Raw genomic sequence first — 11,202 nt, forward strand, 5'->3', positions numbered from 1 at the left:
AAAGTTCTCTATAGTGCAATGTGTCTTTTGTTTGTGTCCAACGACCAGGCCAAGATGTTTCAGACCCCCCTCCCCCCCGGCCACTTACAATAAAGCTTTCCTCTTCAATTCACAATATCTAGATTGCTATATTGCTATATCGGCTTCTTGTGTGTTCTTCGTTTGCATGCCAGGAATAGACCCACATGGTCAGGTTGATTGTGCTCCGGCGTGGTCAATGACCTCTTGAAGTTGGTTTAGTGATTGCTAAGGCGCGAAGTCCTCGCACATTTGTAATCGGATCGTCAAAGTCGACTTTCGCCGAAAAGGATAGTTATCATCTCATCGAAAGACGGAACACCTTCACCTCTATCACTTGTACACATCCCAAAAGACTTGCAAGTCTAACACCCCAGTCACTTCTGGGTCGGTAGTAGTTAGTCCCGACTACTCTTTCGGATCTAGATTGGTCTCACAAACAAACACAAGTCTTTCCAGCACATTTCTTGTTCTCGCTTGTGTGCATCCCGGGAAACTTCCCAGTTGGTCACTCATACAACTCATCTTGATATTGCTCCATACCAAGCACACTTAACCGAGAGGTTCTTATGAGATTAGCTTCCACAAAATAAGATGCACATTGTTAGTATGTGTAAAACTATCAATCCTATTAAGTCAGGATGGCTATGATACCCTGGAAAGAATTGTGTTAGTATGTGGGGTCATGCTATGGCCTAGAGGGTAGTCAGGAGTAACTACTGCTAGTTTAGGGGTGGCTAGGGTGTTACATAAGGGTAGCAGAGTATACCATCATGGTTACATGGTTGTGTCCGGGTTAGGGGCCTAGTCATGTGGTGCATGGTGTGTGTTGGCCCGTCGAGGCACATGGCATGTGTTGTCCCATCGAGGCATGTGATATGTCTCCAACGTATCTATAATTTTTTATTGTTTCATGTTGTTATATTATCATTCTTGGATGTTTCACAATCATTTTATAGTCATTTTATATCATTTTTTGGTACTAACCTATTGACATAGTGCCAACTATCAGTTGCTGTTTTTTGCATGTTTTTTACATCGCAGGAAATCAATACCAAACGGAGTCCAAACGCATCGAAACTTTTTGTGGACTTTTGTGGACCAGAAGACATCCAATGGGCCGGAGAAGCACCTGGGGGTGCTTCGAGGGGAGCACAACCCACCAGGGTGCGCCTGGAGGCCCAGGCGCTCCCTGGTGGGTTGTGCCCACATCGGTTGCCTCACGAACCGCCTCTTTACTCTATAAATACCCCAATATTCCAGAAACCCTAAGGGAGTAGACGAAAATCGATTCCAGCTGCCGCAAGTTCCAAAAACCACTAGATCCAATCTAGCCACCATCACGGAGGGGTTCATCATGTCCATTAGCGCCTCTCAGATGATGCATGAGTAGTTCTTTGTAGACCTTCGGGTCCGTAGTTAGTAGCTAGATGGCTTCATCTCTCTCATTTGATTCTCAATACAATGGTCTCTTGGAGATCCATATGATGTAATTCTTTTTGCGGTGTGTTTGTTGGGATTCGATGAAATTTGAGTTTATGATCAGATCTATCTCTTTTTATCCATGAAAGTTAATTGAGTCTCCATTGATCTCTTATATGCATGATTGCTTATAGCCTCGCATTTCTTCTCCGATATTTGGGTTTTGTTTGGCCAATTTGATCTATTTATCTTGCAATGGGAAAAGGTGCTTTGTGATGGGTTCGATCTTATGGTGCTTGATCCCAGTGACAGAAGGGGAACCGACACGTATGTATCATTGCCATTAAGGATAACAAGATGGGGTCTATTTCTACATAAATAGATCTTGTCTATATTATGTCATCATTCTTATTACATTACTCCGTTTCTCCATGAACTTAATACACTAGATGCATGCTGGATAGCGGTTGATGTGTGGAGTAATAGTAGTAGATGCAGGCAGGAGTCGGTCTACTAATCTTGGACGTGATGCCTATATAATGATCATTGTCTGGATATCGTCATGATTATTTTAAGTTCTATCAATTGCCCAACAGTAATTTGTTCACTCATCGTTTGCTATTTTTCTTGAGAGAAGCCACTAGTGAATCCTACGGCCCACGGGTCTCTTCTTTATTATATTTGCCTTTGCGATCTATTTTTAGTTGCTTTTATTTTCAGATCTATTAAACAAAGAATACAAAAATACCTTGCTGCACTTTATTTTATTTGGCGTTCGATCTATCAAATTATTACAACTTTCTCACGTCCGTTTGCCAATTTCTGGCGCCGTTACCCGAAAGGGATTGACAACTCCTTTAGTACGCCGGGTTGCGAGTATTTGTTATTTGTGTGCAAGTGTTGTTTACGTAGTGTTGCTTGGTTCTTCTACTAGTTTGACAACCTTGGTCTCATCACTGAGGGAAATACCTACCGTTGATGTGTTGCATCATCCCTTTCTCTTTGGGGAAATACCGACGTAGTTCTACCAGACATCAAAAGGAATTTCTGGCGTCTTTGCCAGGGAGACATCATCAACATCTACCAGGTTCCTAATCACAAATCTCATCTCCTCGTAATTTACATTATTTTCCATTTGCCTCTCATTTTCCTCTCCCCCACTTCACAAAAAATTGCCGTTTTATTCGCCCTCTTTTTCGTTCGTCGTTTCCTCGTCAGATATGTTTTGTGTGTAATCTTGTCTGCTACTTTTGTCATTATGGATAGTTCTTCCTCTATTGCATGCACTCCTGAGAACAAAGTTCTCAACTTTAAACAAAGGGGAGGAGAGAATTTAAAGGATGCTTGGTATAGGATTTGCAATGCTCATAATAGATCTATCTGTAAGCAACCTACCATTGTTCTTCTTTGTTGTTTTTATGTGGGCATCACCACTTGGTATAGATTCGTCCTTGATACGATTACCGGTGGAAATTTCTTGATGCTTTTAATGCTATGGGAAAGTTAGTAGGCTCACCACCTCTTATAATTAATGAAACAACTTTGACTCTTGAGCATGTTATGGAAAGATTAGATGCTATTGAAAAGAAAATGCTTACTAAAGAGCATGTTGAAAACTTGGATAAAAAGATGCATAATTTTCCACTAAAATGGGTCAAAAGCGGGAGAAGTTTTTAAGTTGTTAAAAGAAAAGGGCACCATAATCCATGAAAGAATTAAAGAAAGCCCGTCTCGGATTGATAAACTGGAAGAAATCTTTAGTAATCTAAGCACGGCTTTTGCTTCCGCTAGAACTATTGAAAAAACTCCCGTAAAGATTGAGAAGATTACTCAAGTTACTAAGAACAAGGGTGCAACTTCTAGTAATAACAGTAAAGAGGATCTTAAGATGATTAGTATTCACCCTGATTTTGTTGAAGTTATAAGAGATCCTTTGGGCAAGAATGAATTCTTTAAACTTATTCCTATGAGTATTGTCATTGAAAATTTATATGCTAAATATCTTAAAAGTTCTAAGTGTTTGATTGAAGAGTTGGAAAATAAAGATGACAATACTTAGATCCTTGCATTATGCCTAGCTAGGGGCGTAAAACGATAGCGCTTGTTGGGAGGCAACCAAATCAATAAAATTTATTTTTGTCTTTTGCTTTCTATTCTTGAGTGTTTGCACAATTATGCTACTGTTATGATTGTGTCTTTTGTGTTTTAGTTAGTGTTTGTGCCAAGCAAAGCCTTTAGGATCTTCTTGTATTATAGTTGATTTGATCTTGCTGAAAAACACAAACTTTTGCACTGACGAAAATAATTCTCATTTTTAACAAGAGCGTGATAAAATACCAATTCTTTTTGCAAAAGATTGATATACAAATTGCTCGGGTTGTCCTAATTTTTTTAGAATTTTTTGGAGTTATAGAAGTATTCTAAATATCCGATTGCTACAGATTGTTCTATTTTGACAGATTCTGTTTTCTTTGCATTGTGTGCTTGTTTCGTTGATTCTATGGTTTTCTTTGAAGAGTTTTTGCCATAGAAAAGTTGGAATACAATATATATAATGCAAGAATAAAATATGAATGGTTTTGAAATAGTACTTATAGTAGTGATTTGTTTTCTTATACTAACGGATCTCACCAAGGTTTTGTTGAGTTTTGTGTGATTGAAGTTTTCAAGTTTTTGGTAATGTTAAGATGGATGAAGGAATAAGGAGTAAGAAGAGCCTAAGCTTGGGGATTCCCATGGAATCCCAAACTATTATCCAAAGAGAAGCAAGCAACTAAGCTTGGGGATGCCCGAGTGGCATCCCCTCTTTCTTCTAACGACCATCGGTATTTTACTCGGAACTATATTTTTATTCGTCACATACTATAAGTTTTGCTTGGAGCGTCTTGTATAATATGAGTCTTTGCTTGTTTTGCTTTGTGTTTTATGTCTTTAATCTTTGCTGGACACACCTATTTGAGAGAGCCAAAATTATGCCATGACTCGTTAGAATTGCTCTCGATGCTCCACTTAAATCTTTATGAGCTATGGAGTTGCTCTGGTGCTTCACTTATATCTTTTTGAGCACGATATGCTTTAGTATTTTTGAAGAAATGCTCTCATGCTTCACTTAGATTTATTTGAGAGTTAGTAAATTTTTAAAGAAATCCCCTCTTGCTTCACTTAAATTAATTTGAGAGACAGAAATATTATGCTCATGATCTTCACTTATATTTGTTTGAGCTTTTTAAAAGCAACACATGAAAATTAGTTCCAAAGTGATAGATGTCCAAGAAGGATATAATAAAAACTTTCATGAACATCATTGGACAAAATAAACTCGATTCCTTGTAATAGTTTTGAGATATGATGATGTGATATGTGAGTCATGTTGATGAGTAATTATGCTTTAGTAAGAATATTGGTGTTAAGGTTTGTGATTACCTATGCAAGTACGAAAGTCAATAGTTATGCAATGAAATTACATCCTAATTGTGGTGCATTATTCGGCGTTAATTATGCTTAATGCTTGCTTATGAGATTATCCTTTTCTTGGTTGGTCGCTTTTCAATCTTTTGCTAGCCTTCATTTTGCACTATGTATGATCACTACTTGTATATCCAAAATCCCACTGTTTGCTATTTTTCTCGAGTGAAGCCACTAATGAAACCTACGGTCCCCGGGTCTCTTCTTTATTATATTTGCCTTTGCTATCTATTTTTATTTGCTTTTATTTTCAGATCTATTAAACCAAAAATACAAAAATACCTTGTTGCACTTTATTTTATTTGGCATTCTATCTATCAAATTATTAAAACTTTCTCACGTTCGTTTGCCAATTTCTGGCGCAATTACTCGAAAAGGATTGACAACTCCTTTAATACGTCGGGTTGCGAGTATTTGCTATTTGTGTGCAGGTGTTGTTTACGTAGTGTTGATTGGTTCTCCTACTGGTTCGATAACCTTGGTATCATCACTAAGGGAAATACCTATCATTAATGTGTTGCATCATCCCTTCCTCTTTGGGGAAATACCGACGTAGTTCTAGCAGACATCAGCATGCGTCATGGCACATGTGTGAGAAGTAGACACATGTATATGCGCTAAGAGGGAACGTTCTTGTTGGATCAACGAAGACGTCTGATCCTTTGAGTGGGGTTGTTTAATATCCTGCTTTAATAGATTGATAATACCACCGACACTAATAAGGCACATCTTTTTGGAATATCGTCTCCTTGGAGCCTCTTAGTAAGCGTGCTTGGTTTGGGAGAAATATAGGGACACTACAAAATTTGGTCTATTTAGTGATAAAAACCCTAGTGAAGAAACAGGAAATGTCGCTTAAAATTATTTTCTGTGACGGTCCACCGTCACGAGGTGTTTTCCTCCCGGGACGGAGCCCTTGGCAACTTTGACGACGTTCTGGCCTAATTTTCGGCGATGCTTTTGGGCGTCACTAGGCGTGCCCATTTTCTGGAACGATTCCTAGTGTCACATAATTTTTTGAGCGGGGCAATGTCTTGAAATATAATAATAAAAATAACTATTTCTCTTTAAAGCTAACTAACCTAGTGGTGAAAGTCTATGTAGATATTTTCTCAAAGTAGTCAATCTCCTTTCTGATAGTGTTCCTGAAATTTTTGGCGAACCCCTTCACTATGTAATTTAAAATGGGTGAAAGAACTTTGTGCTTCCTATGGCTCGAACGCAGTAAGTCGAGCACGTAATACACACTGCATTGCCAGTACGACATTCATAAGTTATCGATCAAAATGATGGTACTTTTTACTTATAGGATGTCTAGCAGAGTTTACCGGTCCGAGCGACTCATCTCGTCGCCTAATTAAGACAAACGCCACGTTTCAGTGTTGTAGCGTGATGATTAATGGCGGCGGGCGCGTGCCAACTACCATCGGCCATTAACACCACTTTTCCCCACCGCCCGGCATTTTTCCCGCCAAGCGTCCGCCGCCCGTGCCTATAAGAAGACCCTCGCCATGACCAAACAACTCATCCTCTATCCTCTCAGCCTCCACATTTACATGGCCAAATAGATGACCTTCTCCATGACCAGTTGTCTCATTCTCTTTCAGCCTCCCCCAACCCACTTCATTGTCATATCTGAATAACTCACCGTGGCCTTGATGCTTAGCACTCATGAGCGGTCGGTCATGGCGCCGGTCTCGAAGGAGGATCCCTTCGCCATGTTGCTCTGTTGCCATGATAAAGTTGGTGCTCATTGATCTTTTTGGGCACCACCAGCTTGCTTGTTGCACTGTGTAATGGAGCCAAATGAGGTTCGTGGAACGCGTTATTTGGCTCCATTACATGGAGCAACATGCACACTTGGTGTGTAAATGAGGAGGCAGCTCATCACACACTAATGCAGGATGCTGCTAACGCGACACTACGACCAGAGATCCTTTGACGAAACTGTGTGCGATCCATTAATTGCAAACGATGATGTAAAACCCCATAAAAATGATGCAAAATGTTTGCGATGGCGGAGACATCAAACACGGTTCAGATTTTAGTTGTGTGTGTGATGCAGGACATATGGTTGATCCATATGAATTGTTTGCGATGAGATAGAACAACAAAAACTGGCAACCATATCAAGGTGTGTGCAATACACGACATACAGTTTGCTCAGATGAACCGTTTGCTATTAGGGAATGCAATAGAAACGGTTAGCCAGATCAAGGTGTGTGTGATATATGGCATACGGTTCACTCGGACAAACTGTTTTCGATTAGGGAACACAACATAAACGGTTCAACTTAATAAGATGTGTGTGATATGCGTAGGGATGAAAATGGCGCGGAAACGGATGGAACTAGGTGCTATTATATTTGTTTTCATATTTTTTTTGCAAAACCAGAAACGAATACAGAAACCCAGGAAACAAATACGAAAACAGATACTATCGGAAACAAACACGAAGCGAATATAGAGCGGACATGGAAACAAAACTGTTTGTTGACCGGAACTTAAGACCCCCTTGAATCATAGAGAAATACATACAGAAAGCAAAGAAATTGATGGAATTGTTAACATGGCTACAAAATAATATGGTTGTGTTGGTATAATAGGGTAGTATTGTAGTAGTACATGGCAATTTCGTATAGGGTCTAGTTGAGTATGTGTGTGGTACTAAAACTTGGTACTCAAATAATACATTCTGCTCATTTTACTCACTTTGTCATTGTGTATTGTTTGGTAGTTGGGCTACAAAGCAGCCATGGGCCTATAGTAGAAACGGAAATTCCATATTAACGGAAACGGAAAGTTCCGTTTCCACGTGTGTTCCACCAGAGAACATGATTCTGTTTTTGTTTCCGTTTCCACACAAAAAATTCCATTTTCATTTTCATTTTGCAAATTTCCGTTTATGTTTTCATATTTTCTCTCCGTTTCCATTTCCCTCCGGAAAAGTGGAAACTTTCCACTCCATTTTCATCCCTAGATATGCGGCATACAGTTCACATAGATGAACTATTTGCGATGAGCCAAAAAAACACAAACAATTCGTGTAAACAAGATGTGTGTGTTACGCGGCAAACAACCCACTCGGATGAACTGTTTGCGATGAGAAAATAAAACATAGACGGTTACTAGAGTTAATTCGTGTGCCATTCTGTTTGTACTAAAAACTTTGAAAAATGCATACGAGTTGCTTCCGATGTCTAGAGTATCGCACACGATGCATGTGCGATGGTTAGTAAGTTACACGTACGTTTTTTATATTAACACGTGTGCGGTAACACGTAACACCGCATATGGTTGTCGGGTTGTGTGCTCAAGTCTTCCCGCGCTCCAGTGAAGGCTTCTCGCTCTCCATCGAAGGCTTCCCGCGCTCCTTAGGGGTGAATTGTAAAATCCCCAATCCCCTAGCCAGCTGCTAGCTATAAATAACCACAGCAATGGCCGCCGCCGGCGACTCGCTACTGATTCACTTGCTAGCTAGTTACCCACACATACCGGCATACCCCCAACGGCCGACGACAGAATGGAGTTGCGCGACGGGAACAGGCGCCGAAGATCATAGTTTAGGTTAATTAATTATACCTCCAAAGCCGGATGATTCCGGCTCTGGAGGTATAATTAATTAACACAATCTAAGATCAAATAACTAAAGGTTCCCCAACGTGATCGTGCGCCGACCCCAACCGCTAGCAGAGCGCGCGCGGAGGGACGTGACCCTAGCAAGACTTGGCGCGTAAATGGCAAGCATAGCATGCATAGGGACGCGACCTAAGGGCGCCTAAAGGGCTAGTAGAGTGCGTGGAGGCACGCGAGTAGAGTGCGTCGCGGCCGTCTAAATGACGAGCAAGCACATGCATAATTATTGCATATAGCAAATGAACATAGCCAGGAATAGCCATCCAACAATATTTTTTTTGATGACATACATTGATATATTCTTAGTTAAATCTAAGGTCAAAGTTTGGTACTACAAAATACGAAGGGGGCCAATAAAGAATAAACCACGACAGAGGTACTACCTATACGAACATAGACGCCCAGTGTCGGTCTACAAAAATAGGGGCTCTTTTTTTTGACCCCTTTACTTGTGCATGGGCAGTCAGAGCCGCGCGCCACGGCCACACTTAGCAAGGCAGAGGGGGAAGCCAGAGGGAAGCCAAAACACGAGGCAAACAAGGCAACACCAAGACCACAAGCGCAGGAGAGCAAGAGGGCGAGGTGGACTCCCTCGGCAAGATCCTTGCCAAGGTAGCCTCCGCAGCCCCGGGAAGAGCCTTGCCGGGGCAACTTGCCCGATGCCAGCGGAGTGAGCCACCCTTGAGCCCACCGGCTCCAACCTAACCGACTGCGTTGGAACCAAGGCTCGGGAGGCGCCTCTGTGGTGGCATGCAAATCTTCGTCAAGATCATTAACATATGAGATCAGATGAGGACCAGAAGACGACGACCCTCGGCGGGATCCTAGCCGAGGAAATCCACAAGACCCCCAGCAAGACCCTTGCCGGGGATGACTACAACGCCATGACAAGGCCCTTGTCGGCCGCCCGGCAAGACCCTTGCCAAGAGCATCAACAGGGCCACTACCAGGCCCGCGCCAGCCAAGACTCCACCACCGTCCCCAAGCAGCTGCTAGCTCAACCAGCTTGGCAGGCACCTGCGTGGCGACGGGCGGCCTCTACACCGACTCAGCAGGCACCTGCGTGGCGGCATGCGACCCTTCATGAAGGCTTCACTACCGCGCCAACCCAGCAGCCGGCCAACGTGGCGCCACAATGCCTCATCAGCTCGGACGGGTGTCAAGGCTAGGCGAGGCGACGACAGCTGGGACGTGCTTCCCCGGCGTCCCCCATAAAGCAAGGGGGGCACGTCGGCAGTGCATTAAATGCGTTTGTCCAACGGTCCCAGAGGATAGGCTTGTCGACTGTAGACCTTTCCACCTCTTGTGTGCCACTATGGCAACCCCTTTTACCTATAAAAGGAGGACTGAGGCGACCAGGAGAGGGATTCAGCTCTTTTGGGAAAAGTTGCACCCCGTAGCTAGCTCAAGGACACAAGGACACTCAAATACATCCACCAAAGCAGGACTAGGATATTACGCATCTTCGCGGCCTGAACCTGGGTAAACAATCCGTGTGCTCCCTATCAGACCCGCTCTTCTCACAACTCGCGCCCGCCTACCGTAGAAGGGATCCCAGTGACCCCATAGGTGTCGTTTCCACCGACATCTCTAGCGCGCCAGGTAGGGGGCGCGCAGTCGTGAAAATCCGCTCTGACAGTCAGCCTAGCGGTTCTTCATCGTCATGGCTCCCAAGAAGAAGGCAGCCACGACGGTCGGTTTGTCGGGAGCCGGACGGCCCGTACCGGTGCGGGCGAACAGCGGGCCAGTCGCGGATAGGACCCGAGGCGCGGCCCGCGAGCACCAACATCGCTCTAGCAGTCAGAGCCTGGCGAGCGGCGTTGTTCGTGCGCAAGGCGACGGGCCGCACGCCGCAAGATCCAGAGACGGAGCTGGACCCCCCGCAGGCGGCGCGGGACCCTCCGGGGGCGTTGCCTTGCCACTCACGGGCGGGCGATGACCTCCAGGACGCCTACCCCGGCGCCCACAGCGCGCTCTTCCCAGGTTGTGTGCAACGAGCAGCGTCGCCACGCTGGTGACCCTGGACACCGCCGTGGGAAGAGTCCTGTGCATCATCCGCTGGACGAAGGAGGCCAGCATGCCCGCTGAAGTGCTGGCGAAAATGGCGCACAACCACTGGGCCGTGACGAAGCTCCTTCTAACGTGGTTAGAAGTCAAAGCGCAACACGGTCCACGTAGCTTTCGCCGCACCACGCCAGCAGAAGCCTTGGCGCGCGCACAGCTGCTCCTCGACTTCCCTTCCGCTGCCGAGAAGCTCGACGAGTGGAGAGCCACTATCCGGAGCCTCGTCCGTGTTGCCAACGAAGACGAGCCACGGCCGGCGGGGCCCTCAGGCCGGCGCTCCATCGATCCACTGCATGCCGGCAGTGGAGGGGCCGGAGGCGCCGCAGCCACGGTGCACTCTCCTCCTCCATGCCAGCCACCGCGGATGTCGGTCTGTCGTATGACGCTTGTGATGACATTTCCATATCGTCGTCCGACCCACGGACCCACCGCAACCAATGCTAGGTTCTTCGGGAGCGAGCCCATGAAGACGCTCAAACCACCATCGAGCGCCGATGCGATACGCGCCACCAGTCAGACAGGCAGGCGGGGCCCGCTATGGACATCCCAGCACCGGGAGGCTCCGACGACCTACCTTACAAGGTGGGTTGCCCAGCC

Source organism: Triticum aestivum, chromosome 3A, assembly GCF_018294505.1.
Source record: "Triticum aestivum cultivar Chinese Spring chromosome 3A, IWGSC CS RefSeq v2.1, whole genome shotgun sequence".
Taxonomy (NCBI): domain Eukaryota; kingdom Viridiplantae; phylum Streptophyta; class Magnoliopsida; order Poales; family Poaceae; genus Triticum; species Triticum aestivum.